Source organism: Vulpes lagopus, chromosome 6 (assembly GCF_018345385.1).
Source record: "Vulpes lagopus strain Blue_001 chromosome 6, ASM1834538v1, whole genome shotgun sequence".
Classification (NCBI taxonomy): domain Eukaryota; kingdom Metazoa; phylum Chordata; class Mammalia; order Carnivora; family Canidae; genus Vulpes; species Vulpes lagopus.
The window spans coordinates 31,953,163-31,975,259 of record NC_054829.1 but is presented as its reverse complement, the minus strand read 5'-3'; the positions used below and the strand labels follow the sequence as shown (position 1 = coordinate 31,975,259).

The window sequence follows — 22,097 nt, the reverse complement described above, 5'->3', positions numbered from 1 at the left end:
AGTGAACCAGTTATCTCTGGATGAAAGAATAATCTCATTAGAATTTTTCTTTTTATATGTCTGTTTTTCTAAACTTCCTATACTGAATATGTATTATTTTGAGAGCTGGAAAAGCTCCCTTTTAAAATGCCTGGCATGAGGTAGGGGCTCAGTAAGATTTGGTTACAGAGTAGGACCTGCCTACTGCGTCAACTCTTGGCCCTACCCAGGCCGGCTGGTAATTCATCACACCGGAATCACACCACCCACACCACATCCCCCCACTTCTGTGCACACAGCTCCCCTCCTGAAGTGCCCTCATCCCTCCTCCGTTTACCCATATTTGCCTGTTCTTGGGTGCCCAAAGACGACCCTCATCAAAGAAAGGTCGCTGCATTCCCCTTAACTCACTCATCCCTCTTCCCCAAACTCCTAAGGGCACCTGATTCTCCAGGGACATGGAACAGCTCTGGTTGAACTGCCCGGTGGGGTCACAGCGTTGACAACTTATCTGCCCTTTACCTTTCAGTGGGTCCAAGTTTGGTATCCCGACTCTATCGTAGGCTCCTTAACGATACCAAGAGGGCCTTCTTTTTATGCCCCACTGTGTCCAAGTAAAGCAGAGAAGTTTTTGCAAGAATCCGCTTGCTTATGTGTCAGTTAAGTGAATGAGGAAGGAGCTGCTCCTCCTGGTGGGAGTAAAAGAGGCAGATTATTATGGAAATGCAGTTACTCACCTGGCTGGGCCCAGGCACCTGGACACCTGGGCCAGGCCGTAATTGGGCCACTTGGTCTGGTCCTAGACACCTTTAAACTCCTACTGCTTGCATAGGATCCAGAAATACCTGAAAACCCAGAGGGTCTAGCTGGTAAATCTAGAAGCAAAATGTTGATGAGCAGGATATTCGTGAGGCCTTAGGGTGTCTCCCCACAGAGTGCTTACTAGTAGCAAGGAAAAATGAATAAACACACAGTGAAGAAATTGGATAACACCTTGGCCAACAGCTCAAATGTAACTTCACATGTAAGGGGCGAATGGCCACCCAGCGCCTCAGGTTGTAATATGCTGAAAAGGACACAACACCACTCATGGAAATCCCAGCCAGGATCGTTTAACCCAGAGTCTGAACATGAGGCAACGTCAGACCAAATCCAAAGGGAAAAATATTCCTTTTTTTTTTAAAGGGGGAGGAGACGGCTATATTCTTCAAAAATGTCAATGTCCTAAAAGACAAAGACAGGCTCAGGAATCATTCTAGATGGCAAGGGGACGAAAGGAACACGACAACTAAATGCAGTATGGGATTCCAGACCAGATGGTGTACTGGCAGGGATCATGGGGAGGTCAGAGGGTGGAGCCATAAAGGACATTATTAAGTCAGTTAACAAAACTGGAATACTGCTAGCAGGTTAAAGTATCGTCTCAACGTTCAATTTGCTGAAAGTTATATAAAACGACATTCTTATCCTTAGAAAATCCTCACTGAAGGGTTTACAAATAAAGGGCCATGATGTAGGCAACTTTCTCTTAAACAGTCCAGGAAAAAACTTGAGAGAGAGAGAGGGAACATAAATGGGGCCAAATGTCAAAAAGACTGAATCTGGATAGAGTATATGGGTGTTTTGTACTATTCTGTAATAGTATTCTGCAACTTTTCTGTAAGTTTGAAATGACTTCCAAATAAAAAGTTTGGAGGAAGAAACAACAACCAGAGGAGCCCCTTCCACCAGGCAGGGTGTGGGGCAGGGGTGCAGCAGACATAGAGGGTGAATCCAGGGAGGACACTGGTCATCACACATCTGTATTGAGCACAAAAAATTCTAGCTTTGCCAAAATAATACACGTGGACATATTTCCTTTCCCAGTTTTGACCTCCCCTGTTCTTAGGTCTCCATCAGGTTACTCTTTCCTCTCCCCATGATCAGCAATCTTCTAGGAGGCCTCCCTATTAATACCAAAGAATAAGACTGATTAACCTTTTGGGTGTATTCTTATTATATGTAGTTAATATTTTCTGGAGATATTTTGAGATCTCTTTTGTCCACAAGGCCATCAGAACTAGTCAGGTTATATTTGTTAAGCCATAGCCTCCTAGGTGTTATATGATATATCCCCCCTGCCCCCCACGCCAAATTTTGTAGCTAGTCCTATTCATACAGCTTGACTTCAGGCCTTTAGGCCCTATTCCTCCCTTTGGAGATATGCAGACTTCCTAGGGTGTGCACCCCATTTCCCACCCCCCCACTGCCCTCACCACCACCTGACTATGAAGTAAACTTCACTCCTACCACAAACACCCTGGGTACAGCCTCCCTCCCCAGGTGCCTTGCCTGTTGCCGTTGGTTGTGGTCACAACACACAGTTGACACAATCTCTTTAAGCAGCCTCCCTGTGGGCTAAAGGGAATCAAGCAAACCATCACATTGTACAAATTCATTTATTAATTCAGAAGTCCTCATATGCATCTTTTATGTGCAGACTACTCAGTGCTAAGGAGGCTAGAGTATGAAGCTGAAGCACAAGAGTGGGGCGGTTGTTTTTAAAACACTGGAAATACAAAATTTTGGAAATTCTACTGTAACATCAAACACCAGAAAACGAGTAGCAATAGTAACGTACCCTCTCACAGTGCTTTTCACTCAAATGAGCCCTTTTAAGTTCATCTCATTATTCATGAATTCATTCCCATCTTCAATAGCCAATTACTCAGAATCTGTGTTGTGCCACCAGGAACATGCAAAGCCCATAGAGGCAAAGGCTCCACCTGGACCACAGGAAGCTGCCATTCTCTGTGGCCCTGGATTGCCCAACCAGCCTATACATAGATGCTTAGGGTTCTGGCCATGATGGGGCACCAAAGAAAATTATTTAAAAGGAGAGAAAATTAGAGTCAGAAAGAAGCTCTTGTGGCTTCAGGGAACCAATAAATTTTGCTGTTTCTGAAAACATGACTCTATCTTGTAACTTAGAATTACATTAATTTATGTTTAATTATTTATAGGACTATAAACGCATCAGTTCTGACGGCCTCTAAAGATCTTAAACCAGCCCAAACAGTAAGTATAGGTTGCAGTCCTGAATGCTGACAAGAGTCAAGCAGGCAACTCAAATTAGTGAAGACTCAAGAGCTATTAAGAAAGCAGGACTAGGGGTGCCTGGGTGGCTCAGGTGGTTAAACGTCCAACTCTAGATTTCTTCGGCTCAGGTCATGACCTGAGGGTGATGAGATAGAGCCCTGCATCGGGCTCCTCACTGAGCATGCAACCAGCCTACTTAAGCTTCTTTCTCCCTCTCCCACTCCTCGCCCACCTTGCATTCTGTCTCTCACAAAAATAAATAAAGCAAGCAGGACTGACAGGACTTGGCAGGGCTTTCTGGGGAGGGGGTCAGAGGGAGGGAGGATTCAAGGGTGACACCCAGACTTCTGACTTGGGCAACACCATGTCATTCTCTGAGAGAAGAGGATACAGGGACAGGGGAAGAGACAACCCACTACAAGCTGCCTTTCAGATGCTCCAAGTCTGAGCTGCTCACAAACTCTGGCCGGAGGGAGGTCTGGGCCACCAGGTGGATAAAGCAATAAAGAGGGGAACCTGCTGGGGAGAAGGGGAGGGGGGTGGTATCGGGGCTGGCTGAGGACAGGGCATTGAGCAAGGGCCAAGAAGGCAGGAGGACCCCCAGGAAAGGATCCCATCAGCGAGGAGGGGGCTAGGGAGTGTCAGGGGTCATGGTCAACTGCAGAGGCAAGTCAAATAGGGGCTGGAGGGGGCACCTGGGTGGCTCAGTCAGTTAAGCATCTGCCCTCGGCTCAGGTCACGATCTTAGGGTCCCGGGATCTAGTCCTGCATCAGGCTCCCCACTTGGTGGGGAGTCTGCTTCTCCCTCTGCCTCTCTTCCCTCCAACTCCCTGCTTGTGCTCTCTGTTCTCTCTCTCTAAAATAAATAAAATCTTTAAAAAAAAAAAAAAAAAGATAGGGGCTGGAGAGACTTAGCAGCACAGAGGTCATTGGGGGCCATTCAGTAAGGAGGAGCCCCCACAAGAGGTGACTGAGACAGTGTGTCCTGATGACCCTTGAGGATAACTCTTTTGAGAAGTTTGCCTGTGAAGGGATGGAGATAGAAAAGCTGCTGGAGAAGCAGCAATGAGGGGGTGTCCTTTCTCCCTGCCATCTTCCCTCTTTCCTAGATAGAGAGACCTAAGGAGGTTTAAATGCTAAGAAAAAAGCCACAGCAAGGGAACACTTAGAGATAGGAAATATGTTGTAGGGTACACATGGATGCTCTGGCTGTGGTGGAGAGCACAGTGAGCCACAATCCCAAATGCCAGCAGGACACATGCGGCATCATAACCCCCTTCACAGAGAGCCAGGCATCTGAAGTTAAGGTCATGCAAGTAGTGAGGTACTATAGCCCAGACCTGGAACACAGATAGGTCTCCGGTTCCTGGTCCTTGTCCTGGTCCTACTTCCAGGATTCCAGACTAGTAGTTCTCAATGGGGCCACCCTAGGGTTGGAGGGACCCTCTGTCAGCACCATGGTGGACGGGAGTGCTTATAGGTACTTAGAGGTGAGGACCTGGAATTCCCACCATGGTCCACAAACAAATTCTCCCACATGATGTTAGAACATCCCACTGGATATTCACAGAAGTGAAAAGCCCATTTATAATCATCTACATCTAGAACCAAACTCCCTTTCTGAAATAATCACAGAACATTTTGCATGGTTTTAACATATACTGAATTGTCTGGGAATACCTCCATAGTGTAATTCGAGGGGATACTATATTTCATATCCTTTGGAACTTTACCAAGAGTGGTTGATCATCTGGGATAATCACATCAACCTCGGCAGTGCTCTCCTGGTATCGGAGTCACCCACACACACACACCTGTATCCTGTGGGTATTTGTGACTTTCATGTTCTCAGTGATTCTATGTACAGGTTCAAGCATCTGACTTCTTCCTTCTGTTTTCTGTGTAGTCGTGCCCAAGCAATTACATACTAGAACACACGATATTGTATTATAAGTAACCTTTCCTTTCTATTTTATGTTACAGTTAGGGCATTATATTGATTTTTTGAAACATGTACATATGTAGGTCATATTACTTAGGAATTTTATTCAGCATAATCAGGAGGCATTACAAATAGTTAGGTAAAAAGGGGGCACCATTCCAGATCATGTGCCCCTAGAATCAAGAGAAATTGCAGTGCCAAGGGGAATCAAGGGGTGAACAGGATTAGGAGGGCTTCAAAAAGATCAATCCCATGGAAGAAATTCAATGGTCTGTTATGGATATCAGCATGAGGCTCCTGAATGATGGGTGTACAGACAATGTGGTTCAACCTATGAGGTGTAAGAAAACTATTAAATTGGACACCTTTGGGAAATTTCATCTCCAAGATTAATTTAAATTATACTATATCTCAGCGTTTTCCAGCATAATGATGATAGGTAAAAGACCTCATGTCATCCATAGGGATCAGGGAAATGATAAACGGTCCAATGTCTGGAGGCAAAGATGTGTTTAGAAGAAGTCAAAGAAATAGGTGCCAAGCTTGGTCTGGGGAATATCTTCTTAGTGGATGAGAAGATGAGTAAACAGTATGTAAGAGGATACTTACGGATATTTATGGAAAATGCTATATCGTGAGGAATCACAGACAGGAATAGGGATAGAGAAATGATCTCAGAGGACCTCCACTAGGTTAAAAGGCAGGCCAGAATACTTAGGGCTCAGATTCTGAGAGGATAGTTACTTAATGGCGGGAGAAAGGTGCCCTGAATTTCCATGAACATGCCCATTAGTGCCAAATAGGGGCAAAGGGCTGAAAAAAAACATTTTTTTAAAGGTATCTTTCAATCAAGACAGGACAGCCAACTGATTCATGAGTTCTCTTCAGTCTGGGAGGGAAAGACCTGGGAAGAAAGGAAGAGAGCAGCCTGCCAGCTTGGAGTGCCAGTGGAAGGTTCAGAACAAGACTTCGGAGGCTGGTTCTTCTACAAACACTTGCAACCTCTGTTTCCTCATCAAAGGATGAATAAAACACAATGGAGGGGTGCCTGGCTGGCTCAGTTGGTAGAGCACACAACTCTTGATCTCAGGGTCATGAGTTCAAGTCCCACATTGGGCATAGAGATTACTTTTTAAAAAAACACACAATAGAACACTTTAGATTCCATTATCATACATTTTTCTATTGTTTTCATGTTTTCCCAGGAGCATCTGTACATACATATATATTTTTTTAATTTTAAAATGTCAGGTAGGGCAGCCCAAGTGGCTCAGCGGTTTAGCGCCGCCTTCAACCCAGGGTGTGATCCTGGGGTCCAGGGATCAAGTCCCATGTCCCTGCATGGAGCCTGCTTCTCCCTCTGCCTGTGTCTCTGCCTCTCTCTCTCTCTCTCTGTGTGTGTGTGTGTGTCTCTCATGAATATATAAATAAAATCTTAAATAAAAAAAAGAAAAAAATCTTAAATAAAATAAAATGTCAGATCAAAGCAGCTGTGGGGTTATCAAGCAGATTGACTCTCACATGAGTAGCTGCATCACTTCCTAGAAGGAAGTAAAGGAACCAGGCTCCCTTGGGCTCCAAAGAAACACCCAGATGTAGGAAATGCCTCCAGGCATTATTTACAAGATGCAGAGCTGATTCAGCCAAGGAGCCAACAGGGCCCCACACGTTGAACTGAACTGCAGAATATCCAGCAGGTAGCTCCCACTCTGAGGACACACCAGTTCATCCCAGAAACAGGGAAGTGGGAAGAGGAAAGCCTTATTGGTTCAGGAGTCATGCAAGGCTGGGGCTAGGTAAGGAAGGTGAGGCAGGAGCGGCACAAACTTTAAGGAGGCACCACAAATCAAGATAAACAATCTCGTAATGCAATATTTCTAAAAAATCAAATTGGTACATGAAGGCATGAGCTGTCATGTTGCAATCAGAGCTGGGATTAGGGCAAGGCCAATGAGGCAAGGGCAATGTGAGGTTCTCTGATATTAGATGCATCCTGCTTAACAAAGGCTAGTCCCACTCGCAATGCCAATGGCACCTCTGTAGACAAATACCACCCAACACCAAAATCCCTTTCTCAAATTCAGAATTTCTTAGATTTTTTAAGAGGTGATGCAGAACACATCCCGTAGATTACATAATCCCCCCCAGCAGGGTCTGAGGCAGCACACTCAATTTAACACATTAACATTTCTGCAGTCAGACCTATGAATAGTCACACTCTGCATAGCAGCTAAGTCTGGATTAGGTTTTGTCATTACGTGAGTTAAAGAAAAGTTTTCGGTTGTAGAATGTTTTGGATTTTGAAATTGCAGACAAAGGTGTGTGGGCCTTAACAGCATTACATTAGATCTCTCAAAGATAAAAGGCTAGCAGATTGGACCTAAACTTTTGTTAAAACTTGGGATACCTGGGTGGCTCAGCAGTTGAGCCTCTGCCTTAGGCAGCTCAGGGCGTGATCCTAGTGTCTGGGGATCGAGTTCCACATCGGACTCCCTGTGAGGCGCCTGCTTTCCCTCTGAACTACGTACCTGCCTCCTCTCTCCACCCCCCCCCCCCCCCCCCCCCGTGTGTGTGTGTGTCTCTCATGAATAAATAAATATAATCTTAAAAAAAAAACTTATGTGCAAAGGAAAACTGCAAAACCCTCACTAGTGATCACCCAGAAAAAAGTGATTTGTAAAAGTTAGTCAAGTTCAGGGCAGACTTATAGCGGCATTTCTGACCAGTCAGCCAACTAACAGTCAATCTATCTTGTGTGTAAAAACCTTGTGCAGAGTCCTGGGAGGCAGAATATAGGCAAGACACAAGTTCCAGCCCTCAAGAGCTTAGACATTAGTGGAGACAAGAAGATAAGCATAAATCCTGGTATACTGAAAACTGAAGGGAGCTAATCCTCACGCTTTCTAAACGTTGAAATAAATGTTGAAATCATTACTGGAGGCGAGGCAGGGGGAAGGGTAAATGGGTGACGAGGGCTGGGTGTCGCATGTAAGTGATAAGTCACTAAATTCTACACCTGAAACTAGTATTACACTGTATGTTCACTAATGGGCATTTAAGTAAAAACTTGGAGAAAAAAATATTGAAACTAAGGTTTGGATGGGTCTCCGATCTTGCATAAGTTAGCAAACAGGCAGTTAATCACATAGATCAAAATCTGGGTTTGCTAACCGCCCTTCACTGCTCTCTGCAGAAAAGCACATAATAATCGCCAACATAGTAACGAAATTCTAGGAGGAGTAGGAGATCCCAGCCCAAGAGGTTTTGGTCAAAAACACCTTTACAGCAAAGATGAGGTCTGACATTGAAAAAGGACTTTGAACTGGGGAGGCAGAAAAGCAGAGGAGGGCCCTTGGGCAGAGAAACAATATATGGGGCAGGGCGTGTGCCTTGCAGGATCATCAGACAAGGGGATGAGGCTCCTGTAAAGGGCACAGAAGGAACCACAGAAAGCCAATGCATGGAGAGCTTGAACGCCAGCCTGAAGATCCTACAGTTACGTCCTTAAGGCAGCATTTGCCAACCACCTGCTTTCCACCTGATGACTTACAGCCACCCACCACCCTTGTGGACAGAGACAGTGTGGAGTGGGTTAAAAGAGCATGCTCTGGGCTCAGATTCTTTCCATCAGAACCCGGGCTCTGATGCCAACTGTATGACCTTGAACAAGCTGCTCAACCTCTTTTTGCTCAGTTTACTCCTTTGTAGGATGGAAGTCATAAAAGTATCTCCCCCATGAGGGTTAAATGGAAGAGTATGTTTATGGGATTGAAAACAGTACCTGGCATTATGAGTACTCAGCTAAGTGTTAGCCATTGGTAACCTTTACTGAAGTTAAGTTTTTAGTTAAATATATACTGTAGCCTTATCCTGAGCAATAGTATTCATGACATCAGGAGCTTCTTGTGACAGTTATGGTTTTGATAAACATTTATCTGGAGGTTAAATCAAAAGTCCTAACTAAGGCACTGAGGATAACAGGTCTGACACTGCCAAGCCGGTGAGAGGGGCTTCAACGGGATGGCTCTGGAAACTTGATGTCTGACCCTGCAGCTGGGAGGACATCTGACTGGCATCTGACTGGCACAGGACCAGCATCTGCCCCCTACCTGAGGCACCCAAGGTGGGAGACACAGACTGGCCATCTGCTATCAAAGGAGCCAAGGCAGACGGCTGAGTTGCAGGGTCAGCCTGCGTTCCCAGGTTCACTGCACCAAAGGACGCATGATTGTTTCCTCTGGCTAATGGGGCCACATGCAAGAGAAGGCTGGCAGGAGACCAGAACAGATCTTATCCAAGAGGGCCACTCAGACAGACTGCAGGGCCTTAGCTGGAAGAGACTGGAGGTAAATCACTGGGTTTTAGGGGCTGATGAAAGAACAGTGATCTAAAGTAGAGGATAATTTGCTCTTCTCAAGACAATTGGAAGTGAATGATCCCAAGCAACTGGTAGGGGAGGAGTCTCTGAGAAAGCCATGAACATGGCCACAAGAGAGAATCAGCATCAAATACCTGCTAGGCCCAGGAAGCTGGAAACCTGCAGACAACAGCGCTGGCTAAGTAAGCCGTTTCCTGTCCCTCCCAGTCCCGTGACAAAGGACAGATTAAGTACTGAATTGAGACTATGTTTTGTGACTTAAAGAGACTACAGGACCTTCTACTATCTAAGAATCACCCAAACAGTTATGGGGCCTGCTTTTCATCCCAGGGCAGGGAAAGAATGAATCCCACTGAATAAGTATAAGGGGATAGTGGATGACAAAATTAAATCACTTTATGAGTGCAACCCAATGAGTCTTGTTTCTTTATACTTATTAGAAATGTAGCTACTACAATGAAATGTTTTGTCCCCATGCTAACTAAAATCATCTCTCATACTTCCAGTGGTTTGGTAACCACCCCTGGAAATCACTGGTTTAAGGGCAAGAAGGACTAAAAGGAAAAGTAAGGTAGGCAGCGCCAGAAAAGATTGGTTTGGTGGATTCAGTGGGAATTCACTTGCTCCTCAACCTTGAATACAATGGAATGAAAATCAATGATGTACCGACAGACAACAGAATCCAGGGGTCCTTGGGCAAATCGCTTTGTTCGAAGAGAAACTGAGATGACCCAATCCCATGAACAGAAAAGCTGTACCTCCCTGAGTTCCTAGGCTGAGCCTCCCCAGGGGAGTGAGGGCAGCAAGAGGAGGCATGTTCTCATTAACACTGGTCTCCAGGAAAGTATCAGCCAAAGTCCCCAGGTCCTGGAGCCCTGGGTGGGCGGGGTGGGGGGGTGGGGTTGAAAACTGGGTTAAACCAAGCCCTGGAGTCTGCTAAATCCAAGTGCAGAATGTAAAACATAAACCAATAAACAACTTCCCTGCTGCCTTCAGTTGGGGACAGTTGGAGGACGAAGGAAGTGAAGTTTAAGTTTTAAGACAAGGTACAAGGGATGCTCCTCGCCAGTTAGGAGATGGTGCTTACAAGGTAAACAGATGCCACCTCTCAGCTGCCTCACTTAAACAAAGGAGGAATGGCCTGATCCCGTTCCCCTTCACAAGAAGGGACTTACTGCCACTCTGACTTTGTCCTTAATTCCCAGTTTGGCTTCTTTCCCCTTCAACCCCACCTCTGTCCTCCCAGCTCTGACTTCCTATAATTCTAGACCAGCTCAATTATTCCCTGAGAAAGGACCATCCAGACTCTGCTAGGTCAGCCAGCATTATTGCTGGAGGAGATATTACAGAACCTCTCTTTCAATGTTCTCATCTTACATATAAGGAAATGAAAGGCCAAAGCACTCATGTCACATGGCCAGAGTCACTGAGCTGAGGGAACCCAAATCTCGCTGCTCCCCTAGAATGATGCTCCATTATACCCATCACACTAACTCTCAAAGCAGGGTCAGCTTACCTCCCCAGACCACCACCTCAACCTTCATTCATCTTCCACAAACACCTCAAAATGGCAGAAGTGCCTTAGAGTTAACTTGCCTGGAAAAAATAAGGATGATAATTATGAGAATCATCTCAATGAACTAGCTGGTCACTTTGAAGGCAGTATTCAGTGGCCACAAATACTTTCTCAGAAGAAAAGGATAGTCCAATGCTTGGTACCCTTTGCAGAGCGTTCCTGGGACCCCAGAGTCAGAATCAGGTCTCTACACCTGGACTATAATAATGAGCAGAAACTAGGTTGGAGGATGAGGTGTAGAGTCAAGAATCTGCAAAGATAAGCCATTATGACTAGTGGCAGTAGAGTGACAGAAAGAAAAGTGCTGCCCAGAGAGTCTGTTCAGTGAGAGAAAAATTTTGGCGTCAAAATGAAATGGGGTTTATGAGATACATTCCTATGCCAAGCAGAAAGTCTGTTCCCCTTATAGTAACTCCCAGGCCATCTGGTCTACTTCCTCAGTGCAGGGTACCAACCTCTCTCTCCTTCCCGAACATTCATTGGGATGTTGTTTTCCAAATAAGAACCTGTACTTCCATCTCCTCTTAACTAGCTGTGTTTCATCCACATCAGCTCTCTTTCTCTTTCTTATATCTTACTAACACTATCTCCACGTTTACCTTCTCCTCAACATCTGTTCCATCCCCTGGCCCAAGGTTATAGAACACAGCCGAATCAAACAGATCTCAGTTCAAATCTCAGGTTGGACACTTGCTAGCCGTGCGACATATGCAATCACCTTATCTTTCAGAACCTCAGTTTTTCCAGCTTTAAAATGGGGATAATTAATAGCTATCTCATTGCTGTGAGAGAAAGAGAACATATGTCAAGTGCTTAGCCCAATGCCGGGCATACAGGAAGTCTTTAATAAATGGTGGCTGTCACTGTTATCATTGTTATGATCACTGAAGCCAGCCAAAGCCCCATTTGTGGAATTAAGGCTCAGAGGGCTGAAATCAGCTGTCCAAGGTCACACAAGTGAATCAGGGAGGATCCAAGATTTCCTGATTCTGGAGGCCTTTGCCAACCATCGGCTCCTGCAGAAACGATGCCCAGTGACCTAGAAATCTGAGTATCTGATCACATCCAAGTACCACAGCTGATGATTTAACGAGTACTCACCATGTGCTAGAAACTGTGCAGGCTGTATGAAAGCTCTAAGGCACCCAATAAGTCAGTGTAAGAAAGTCATCCCCTTGTTCATCGCAGGCAAAAACACAGTCATGAAACAAAAATCTGGAGCTGCTCCTTGTGTCACCCAGTGCTGACAATATTTTTCATCCGCATTTGTTTTAAGAAGAAGCTGAAAGTAAGACCAGTGCCCTGGCTGCCTTATTCATGGCTTTCCAAAGGCTTCTTGGACTGGAAGTGAGAAGAAGGGGGAACCTACAGACTACAATGGGATCTGGCCAAGGATGGCTATAAAAAAAAAAACGTAGGGTTTGGCAGTAGGCTAAAAATAGGTCCCCACCATTGATCCAAAGTACAGTGATTATTGTCTATAAGGTGGGCTTCTGGCTGCACCAGGGCCTGCCCTTCCACCGACCATGCCAGCACTGAAACCATAGAGCCCAGGAAGCACATTTTATCTCGAAGCATGAATCACCCCTCAGAGGTCCAGAAAAGAATCCTCTCTTTGTGGCTCTTCAATCTCCTTCTTGGCTGGCATCCCTAGATCCTCAGGGCTGGTATCGAGGCCTTAACGAAAACTCAGGGTGAGTGACCTTTCTGATGGAAACGGACCATTCCAGAAACTCATGTGATGGGGTGCCTCTTAAAAACTGAAAGGAAACAGTGAATGAATGAACCAGCTAGAAAGCATTTATCATTCAAGCCCAACTGCGGAAGCGGTCAGAAATGGCTAATCCAGTGTATTCTGAAGTGGGGCTTCCGAAATAGAAAGGAATGGCAGAAAACGCTCTCAGATTATGCTCCCCCCGACACACACCAATCTATTAGATCTCCCTACATGAGTTTGGGATTTGACAATGCTAGTCTTATTTTTTCTTTTAACTATATGCTTCTAAAGGATGGAGCAGCAAGAAGGAGCAATGTGAGACCCAAGTCCTGTCTGTATACTATTGGCCCTAATTTCAAGGATGCTGTCCCTTCTACAATACCAGTCACATTAGAGCCAAGAGCCCTGAAAGGATATCAAGCCCTCTGTTGGGGAGTCAGCAGAGTGAAGGATAATGGGCAGCTGGCTGTTCAGAAACAGGAACTGGCAATGACTTTCCTTACTCCTCACACTGCCAGACAGGACTGTGACCAACCCCAAAGACAGAAGCACCAACATCAGAGGAGGGTAGAAAGTTACCTTGCAGAACCATCCTTTCAAAGAACAGAGGACCAATACGACTCTGTGACTTCAACCCCACTAAACTTATACATAGGAGAATTGATGTTAAAGTGAATATTGAGGACCCTTAGGAGGAGGAGAATGGGCGCCCACACCTGCAGGATGGGTGTGAGCACAGGGAAGGGAGCAAGCCCTTCTTCTTTTTTTTTTTTTTATTTAATTTTTTTTCAAGCCCTTCTTTTTATCTGGGAACAAGACCAGACATATTTAGCTTCCACTCTATCCAGGGATGTGAGTTGCAGAGGTGAAAGCCACTTCCTTTTCCTTAAATCACCACAGCATGGAGCATCCCACAGCGCAAAGCCTGAGGCACATATGCACCTGAAACCAAACACGGGGGTAGCTGAACTCCATGGGTGCATCTTCATTTTATTAGGGACTCTCTAGTATTTGAGTCTCAATCACTGTTAAATCTCAGGAAAGGAACACCTGCTGCATGCAGACATTCACACACACTACATCCACTGTTGTAACTCTCACTGTGGCTCGGTTTACCTCAAGGGAAACCATAACCAAAAATGCTGCCTCCTAGCCTTTCCCCAGCAATCCGCTTACATTTTACTTTTCTTTTCTTTCTTTTTTTTTTTTTTTTTAACATTTTACTTTTCAAATAAAAAGCCTCTGATTTCTGCGAGGTGGTGGTAGAGCAAGCGGAAGACCTGGCCAGAAAGGCTGTATTTCTTCCTGACATCCCTTCTGACATTCCCTCCTTAGCCAGGTGTTGCCACAAAGGGAGCTGAGAGTTTGCCAAGTCAGAAATCATCCACACCTTAAAAGGAATGTTCCTGCAATAAAAGAAAAAAAGGGAGAGAGAGAGGAGAGAGAGGAAAGAAAAAGAAAACCCAAATCTTCTTGTCTATAAATTGGGGGTGAGGGGAAGAGGTAGGAGGAAAGTAAAGGGATACAAATTTGAAAATGACCAGGCTGCGAGGGGAGGGGTGGGGTTAGATTTCCCTTCCCTCAAGGACAGCCAGATCTGATAGGGCCTCTGATAAGACCAAACGGCTTCGCTTTACTGCCTGTACCCAGGTCCCGTAACATCAGAGTCCCCAGCATCATCAGAGACCCTTCTCCGAGCTTGGAAGGGGACTGTCACTGATGTCCAGGCTGCAAACTGTCTACCGGGAAAAACCCCTACTTGGAAGGAGCTCTAAGATATCTGTAGAGCTGAGGCAGACAGAAAAACACTTGCAGCCTGTGTGCCGCAGCAAGTGCCTTCTGATTAAACACTACACTTTTAAAAACCAACACTGAGCTTTCCCTATCACAAAAGCTGTAATTTAGCCCTTTCCTGCAAAATGACACCTTTCCCTTTAGAAACAATATATAAATCTGATACAAGTGAAATACACATAGTATAAGTTTCCCTAACTCATTTAACATCCTTCAAGGACCCAAGGCTCTTAAATCGCTTTACAAATGTAAAACTTCATGCCTCATTGCTTTAAGAGAGGGAGTTGGGGGAGTATCCTTTTCCCATCCTACTCTCAATACATCTGAGGAACAGTCCATGGAAAAGCCCTTCTCTCACCACTGGGGGTGGAGAGCTCAGGCCTCCAGACCCTTACTCTCAGCTCTGGGTAAATAGCTTGGGATAAACCCAGTGTGGCTGCTGAGCAATCATCAACTCTACCCATTTAGAGGGGGAAAGGTACCCTAAGAGTGAGCTGGTGGTGTTCTCTGGTCTAGCACCTGCACCTGACTTCAGCCACAAGTTTCAGGGTCACAGATCTAGGGCTCAGGGGACTTCATTTTCTCCTGTTACCCCTTACTGGTCCTGGAACCTCCCTTAACTCCGGTGCCTTTGAGTGGCCAAAGTGAACATTACATCAGCTTGTTATCTGGCCTCCAAGGACCTGTTGTCTCCCAGTTACCCATCTCTGACCCCCAAGTAAAAGCCTTGGGGTAGAAGGCCAAACCGCCTCCCAGCCCACTCCTTCATGTCTCCAGAGCAACATGGCCGGACCACTGTATCAGCAGCCCATTCATAGGAGCAGGCAGGCGAGTGACCCAACAGTCCAGCTCCCCCCTACCTTCAGCGCCTTCTGTCTCCACAGGCAAGCAGATGAAGTTCTGCCTTGCAACCAGGGGAAAACCTAACTCTCAAAGGGCTGTCCTTTTTAAGAGGAAGGACGGCAATGGGAAGTCCTGCCACAGAATGGAAGCCAGAGGTCACATGCAAGCCAGCTTGGGGTTGGAGACACCAGCGACCTGCATCCTGGCCCATTTGTTCTCTATAAAGAAAAACAGTATACTACCCTCAGGGCAAGCCCTTTAGCCCTAACCTTTATTACCCTCCTTCCCGGTTACAGCAGAGATAGAAACCCAGGTGGTCTAAACCAGTCTAAAGGTCAGAGTAACAGGTCATTTGTTACCAGGTGCTGAGAACACATGAGAAATCTGTGAGCAGGGCCCCCAAGGTTACACTGGCAAAGCTCCCTGGGGTCCTGATCTCTTTCTCCAGAGACAATCTGAAGTGGCATCAGTACAACCTACTACTCGAAGCTCTGTACCTGAGGCAACCAAACATATCCAAGAGGAGGAAACCTTGGAGAAAGTCCCAGGAAGAAAGGAAAGGGGGTCAGCTTCTGACCAGGCATTGAAAGAGGGAAAAGAAGACACCGGGAAAGAGGCCAATGTCTCCCTGCCCTTGCCATGAACAGGGCTATAATGGTGCCCATCTCAACCCTGCATCTCCCACCGAGGATGGCGAATCGGAGAGGGCAAATGGAGAGCTGGTGGCCGGGGGGCTCCGCCGGGCCCCACGGCACTGAGCTGGAGGAGAGAGAACACACCCCAGATGTGCAGTCTACGATCACCCGGTTTTTCCACGCAAGGCGGCAGGGTCATCTTGGCATGGTTCCATCCCCTTCAGGAAAAGTCCTCGGCCTCAAACTCAGGAGGGTCGGTCTGGGTTTCTCACTCCCAGGTCCTGGCTCCCTCTCCCTAGCTCCCACTTAAACTGGCGCCCCCCTCGGCGCTCCCAAGGCGGCCTCAGAGGTGCTCTCCACCCGGAGGAAGGGGGATATCAACCTTCCGGATGGGAGATCCCCGCTGGCCCCTTCCCCCGACACCCCTTTGTTTCAGGCGGGGAAAGTTGCCAATGGGCACCCCTTCCCCAACACGCCCCCTTGCGCGCCCATCCCCCGCAGGGATCCAAGCCCGCGCGCACCTTCTCATCTGCGCCTCGCTCTCCAGCCGGGGCAGCCGCTTCGAAACCGAAAGCAAAGAGGAAGAGGGACCCAGCAGCACCCCCAGCCCGGCAGCCCGGCGGTCCCCATCACCGCACCACCCTCGGGCCCCGCCGCGCTCGGCGCTGCCCGCCCCGCGCGGCCACCTCCACGGGCGGCGAAAAGGCCTCTCCGCCGGCCTCGGGGGCACCTACCGGTGCGCGGCCGAGGCTGCGGGCAAGGGCAGGGCAGGGCCGGCCGGCCGCCGGGTGCAGGTGCGGCCGGGAGCGCCGTCTCCCGGGCTCGCTGCCGCTCCTCCGCCCGCGCCAGGACTCGGGGCGCTCTCCTGCGCCGCCTGCTCCCCGCCCCCACGCCCGGCGCTCCGGCTCCCCCCGCGTCGAGTCGCCGGCCGTGCCTCCCCCGCCGCCCGCGCCCGCGCCCCCGCGCCGCGCCTAGTCCCGGGGCCGGTGTGGGCGCCCGCCGCCGCGGCGCGGGGCCCGGGGGGCTGCAGCCGCCGCGGCCCGGGCCGAACCGAGCCCCCCCCCCCCGCGGCGGCGGCGGCGGCGGCACTCACCCATAGTACGGATGCTGTGCGGACTGCACATGCTCGCGTCTGACAGGCGCGCTGCCTCCGGCCCGGCTTAACTCCTTGCTCGCCCGCTCCCCGCTGGGTCCGTGCCCCGCCGACCCCGCCGACCCCGCCGACCCCGCCGCCGCAGCCGGCCGCTCGCCCCGCGCCTGGGAGCGCGCGCCCTCCGCCCGGGCCGTGGCGCAGGTGGCTGCAGTGCAGAGCTGCTCGGCCCTCCCCGCCCCGGCCTGCCCGCCTGCATCTGAGGTGTCCGCAGGAGGCGCCGGGGCCCCTCGCCCCCCGCCCCCCGGCTTGTAGGAGTTGCGGGGACAGGCGGCGTCCTGCAGGTCTCGCGCCTCCGAGGGCCACGGACCACGTGGTGCTGAGGACCCACTATGTGCCAGCATTATGGCCACTCACTGAGTCAGTCCCGCAAGGTCATTTTTATTGTCCCTGCTGTCAAGACGGAGAAACTGAGGCCTGTGGAAACTAAGGCAAGGCCTGAAGCTACAAGGTGCACAATTTGGTTTATACTGAAAAGATTAAACACAGGATGTTTTTTCTGAGGTTGGTCTAGATTCTTCTATTAGAAGGAAAATAATGGATGCCATCTAGAAAGCCTGGAGATTCTGGAATGTGGATCTTGGGAAATGGGTGAGAGGACCCTCATCGATGTCAGGCCGGTCAGACAGGTCTAAGGTCCTGCAGAACCACTGAGCAGGGAGTGGAAATGTGATCCAACTCCTATCCCCACTCCAAGGCTCAGTTCTGGCACTGGGCATGGCAGCCAAGAAGAAAGCACTTTTTTGTTTATTTAATTTACAGGTGATGACCCCTAGAGTTGCCCTTTGGTAAACAGTCCATCCTGAGGGGGCAGGCATCCTTTTCTAATTCTCACACAGACCTTAGGTGTGCCTAGGCCTGATGTCTCCTAGCCCTCTAGCTGACTTTTCCCACATGCCACAGTAACAAAGAGTTCTCACAGGTCCAGGGTAGCACTGAGTCTCAAAGAAAGGAAACCCAAAGATCCAGCTGGTCTTGCCCCAGTCTGGATGAGAAGCTGGGCTGCTTTCCAACTATCTGAACCTAATCTGATCCTATGTCTTCTAATTCCTCCATCAGCCTTCTGTCCCCAGCCAGGATATTCAAAGACCAACAAAGGTGTATCCAACTAGGGATGGGCAGTGTGGACAAGGAGTTCTAAAGCCATCCCATCTACACCTAGTTCTTGGGCTGGCTGAGTTGTTCTTTCCAGAAGGAAAGCACTAGGGTTTGATGAAGGCAGAAGGAGTTATGTTGGATTTCTCAAACCAGTATAGGGATACACAGCTATGTGCTACCAGTGGTAAGAGCTCTTGGCTTTCCTGAGTTAGTATCTTCCTTCATAAGTATACCTAACAACATAATGCATATACAGTCCTCATTATGGGGTGGGCCTCTGATAACAGAAAAGTGTTTTCTGGGGAGGCCTGGGGGGCTCAGTCAGTTAAGCATCTACCTTCAACTGAGGTCATGATCCTGGGGTCCTGGGATGGAGCCCCAAGTCAGGCTCTCTGCTCAGCGGGGAGTCTGCTTCTCCCTCTCCCTCTATGCTCTCTCTCTCTCTCTCTCTCTCTCTCTCTCTCTCTCTCAAATAAATACATAAAATCTTTAAAAAAGGAGTGGGGGTGTGTTTTCTGCTGAAGATAAGGCAGGGAGTGAGGAGAAGGCATCAGGGCTCCAGTGAGGCTGGCAGGCTGTCCCAGGAACACTATCAGAGAGGCAGGAGACAGTCCCTTGTTGGGAACACCTTGGCAAGAAGTGGCTTCCATGGCAGCAAAGCCCGGCTGAAGAGAGACCTCCTTTGTGCCCTCTTTTCTCTTACCCTCTGTGCCCTCGTGTCTCCTAGGCCCAGAGCTCCCACTCTGCTTCTCTATCTGTGCCCAGTACAGGCTCTGGGAGGCAGCATTGCACAGAAGAAAGCAAAACGGGCTATTAAGGCAGATCTGAATTCCGGGTGATTTCTCCAAATGGACAATATGTGCAGTGCCCACCGCCCATGATATTTTAGGGCCCCAAAAATATTTAACTTTCTTTTAAAATCAGGGATAAAAAATAAACTTTGAGATCAAAGAAAATGCTTTCATATATAATACTAATATTTTCATCTTTAGTATAGAAGCCAAGGTGCCAGTAATAGAATCAAGAAGGAAAGGTAAGGAACCAAGGTGCAAGGTTTGGCATCCGCCAGTCTCTCCCACGGACTTCACTGCTTGATCTGGGTTTTCCTTATTCCTAAATTAAGAATCACTGCTCCCTAACAAAAACTCATACAATGCCTTACAAGTAACGTATCTTTTTCTCTTTGGGTAAGGCAGCTATTTTAACCCCCGTTATGTAAATGAGGAAATCAAGGCTCCGAGAGATTGCATGGTTTGATCAAGGTTATACTGCTAGTAAAGGCAGAATGCAGGTCAAATTCAGGTCTTCTGACCCTCCATCCAAGGTCTTTTCTGTCTGTCTGCACCTAGAAAATTTCAAATAAGATTAGATATGTACAGGGCAGAGCAGTCAACTCCAGAAGCAGACCTAAAAATAGCATCTGTGGCAGTGGTGGGTCCCTGGCTTTTTACCCTAAGAATGCTGAGGCAAAGGTACAGTGTTGTCAGAATGGGTGGAGAGGGTGACACTGAGGGAAGGTAGGCACCGTAATAGTAATTGCTAGTGATTCAAGTACAGATTCAAGGTGGAGGGCATGGGACAGAGCAAGCCCTGCTACGCTAACACCCACCAGAAGATGCCACCCCCTCCTTTGCCTTCCTGTCTTATCAAAGCAACCTGGATTTGAATCCAGAGTCCACATCCTAGCCAGATGTCTTAAGGCTATTTATTTAACTTTTCTGAGGCTATTATCCTTATCTACAAATAGAATGGCAATAATCCCCCATCCCATGGCTATCATAAGCATAAATGAGATAATTTTAGATAGCTAGCATTTTGTCAGACACATATACATAGTTAAAAGTCCCTGCCATAGTCGGCAGTTAATGGTAATTCTCGCCACATCTCTCTTCTACCATCAGGTTAGGAAAAAGAGAGTTGTTCAAGTGTCTTTGTACTCCCTAAAGTGCCTCAAATAAGTTAGGTTCTCAGTCATATTTTCTGAAAGACAAGAACTTTTCTGCCCTTTTACTAAGCAAACCATCCATAAAGGGATTGCTCTTGTCTGCCATAAGTCATTTTTCTGATGACTTTCAAGAGAAACAGAAAGACTTCTGTATGCTTGTTAGAGAGGATCAGTTCCCTGGGGGTTGCCCTCTGACCACAAGTCAGGATAGATGTGGCTCAAGAGGGTGATTTCAGTGGGGGGACTGGGCCCACAGCCAGATCAGGAAGGACCTGGGGAAGAGCACAAGCGTGGAAATTGGAGGCCAGGAGAGACCTGTCTCTTGTATTATACGTGTATTTGCACAGTCTGTCCCAGACGCTGGGACAAGAAAGCAATAAGTGAGGTGGGAGCAAAGGAAGCATTGAAGCCAAAGGCAATCCCAAGTTTGGAATTAAGTGGACCAGCTTTACCGGAAAACCAGCTAGGAGAGAGACAACTGGAGAAACCTTGGGCCACCGACCCTCTCTAGCAAGCATACAGAAGTCTTTCTGTTTCTCTTGTAAGCCATCAAGAAAATTGCTCGTGGCAGACAAGAGCAACCCCTTTATCGATGGTTCACTTAGTAGAAGGGCAGAAAAACTCTTGCCTTTCAGAAAACATGGGCATAGTCTTGGCAGTTTGAGAGGAGGTCAGGGCAATCATCCAGAGTTTGAAAATAGGGGAGTCTCTTTGTAACAGTCCCTTCTGGAAATAGGAAGGAAAGGGTCATAAAGAGACTAGAGTGTGAACCTGCATCATTTAGGATTCTTTGGTTGCAAGTAACAGAAACTGACTTTAGCTATCTTATGTCTAAAAGGAATTTCTTGGAAGGGTATGATCAGATGACTGACAGATTTGAAGGGAATGCTGGCAAAACAGAGGCTAGAACCAGAACCACTTTGGGAGCCAGGGTAATGGGAAGTGATTGAGAGTCTTGTCAGGGCTCTGCTGCTGAACAACTAGACTTCAATCTTTTTATCATTTCTGTTTGTGTTAGAGTCAAACTCACCTATGTTCAGTCATGCATCCACCTTTTGGACAAGGGAGGATCAGCAGGATACTCTGACATGGGCTCTACTGGCACCCCACATCATGATTGAGAGGTAAGCATTGAAAGAGACATCAAAGAGCTGTTTTCCAAAGGAGGACAGAGGCAGCCGTGCAACCCCATACAGCAAATTCCCATGCCACAGGGAAAGCAGGCAGTGCAGGGAGTTCACACCTGACTCAGTGCCCCTGTTGAGTTCTTAGCTACAAAGGTGAAGGGAGAAATACATAAGCCTCAAGAAAGTAGCAGGAAGCTCTGAAACGTACCAGGGCAGGAAGACATAGTTTGCTGAATAAAATCCCTGCTTGTGCTGGGGTTGGTATAGAGGTGGAAAAAGGCAGATGTTTTATGGACTCTTCCAACTCTGTGCTCAGGAATGGTGAATTATGATAAGGGGGAGAGAGTGCAAAAGGTTGTTACCAATGTCCTCGAATGTTTACAAAATGCCTCTTTGAAGGACAGAAAGGGGTACCAGTAGAGGAGGAAGAGGCATTAAACCCAGGGAAGTGGTCAGTTGACTGCACATTTATTAGAAGTTTTGCTAACTGTATGTCTATGTGGGAAAGGGGTATTAACTGTCATGGAGCTCTCAAAATAATCTGTGTGTTCCTGCTCAGGGGATATTTAAAAGTCACGTCCTCGCTCTTTTTTTTCAGTCATCAGAAAGAAAATGCAACAGATAAGGACTATGCAGTATTCATGAACATCTCAAGCTTGAAAATGAAGAACTTACCATTCTGTGTGAGTGTAGATTCATCCATAAAGCATTAAGACATTAACGTGTGTGCACTAAGACAGCCCTGGAAATTAGTGCAGTTTCATGAGATTAGCAGTAAATTAGAGGGGAAAAGCTAATGCTAAAAGAAATCGAAGTGAAAATATGAAAACATACA

At 47.6% G+C, this 22,097-nt stretch overlaps 1 protein-coding gene across 11 annotated transcripts in view; it reads right to left on the bottom strand.

Annotated features, from left to right (window-relative positions):
• Nucleotides 1-17,096, bottom strand: part of TMEM229B (transmembrane protein 229B) — a 40,730-nt gene extending 23,634 nt beyond the window's left edge. For 6 of the 11 annotated variants that reach the window (XM_041759495.1, XM_041759492.1, XM_041759491.1 and 3 more), the window contains exons 1-2: nucleotides 16,464-16,880; nucleotides 502-668 (exon numbers count right to left, since the gene is read on the bottom strand). The gene's annotated coding sequence lies outside the window, so the exon portion shown is untranslated. Of the gene's footprint in view, nucleotides 1-501; nucleotides 669-10,893; nucleotides 11,505-16,463; nucleotides 16,881-17,035 lie in introns of those variants that run through there. The other 5 variants (XM_041759493.1, XM_041759498.1, XM_041759502.1 and 2 more) reach the window with 5 other exon arrangements.
• Between the last annotated feature and the right edge of the window lie 5,001 nt (nucleotides 17,097-22,097).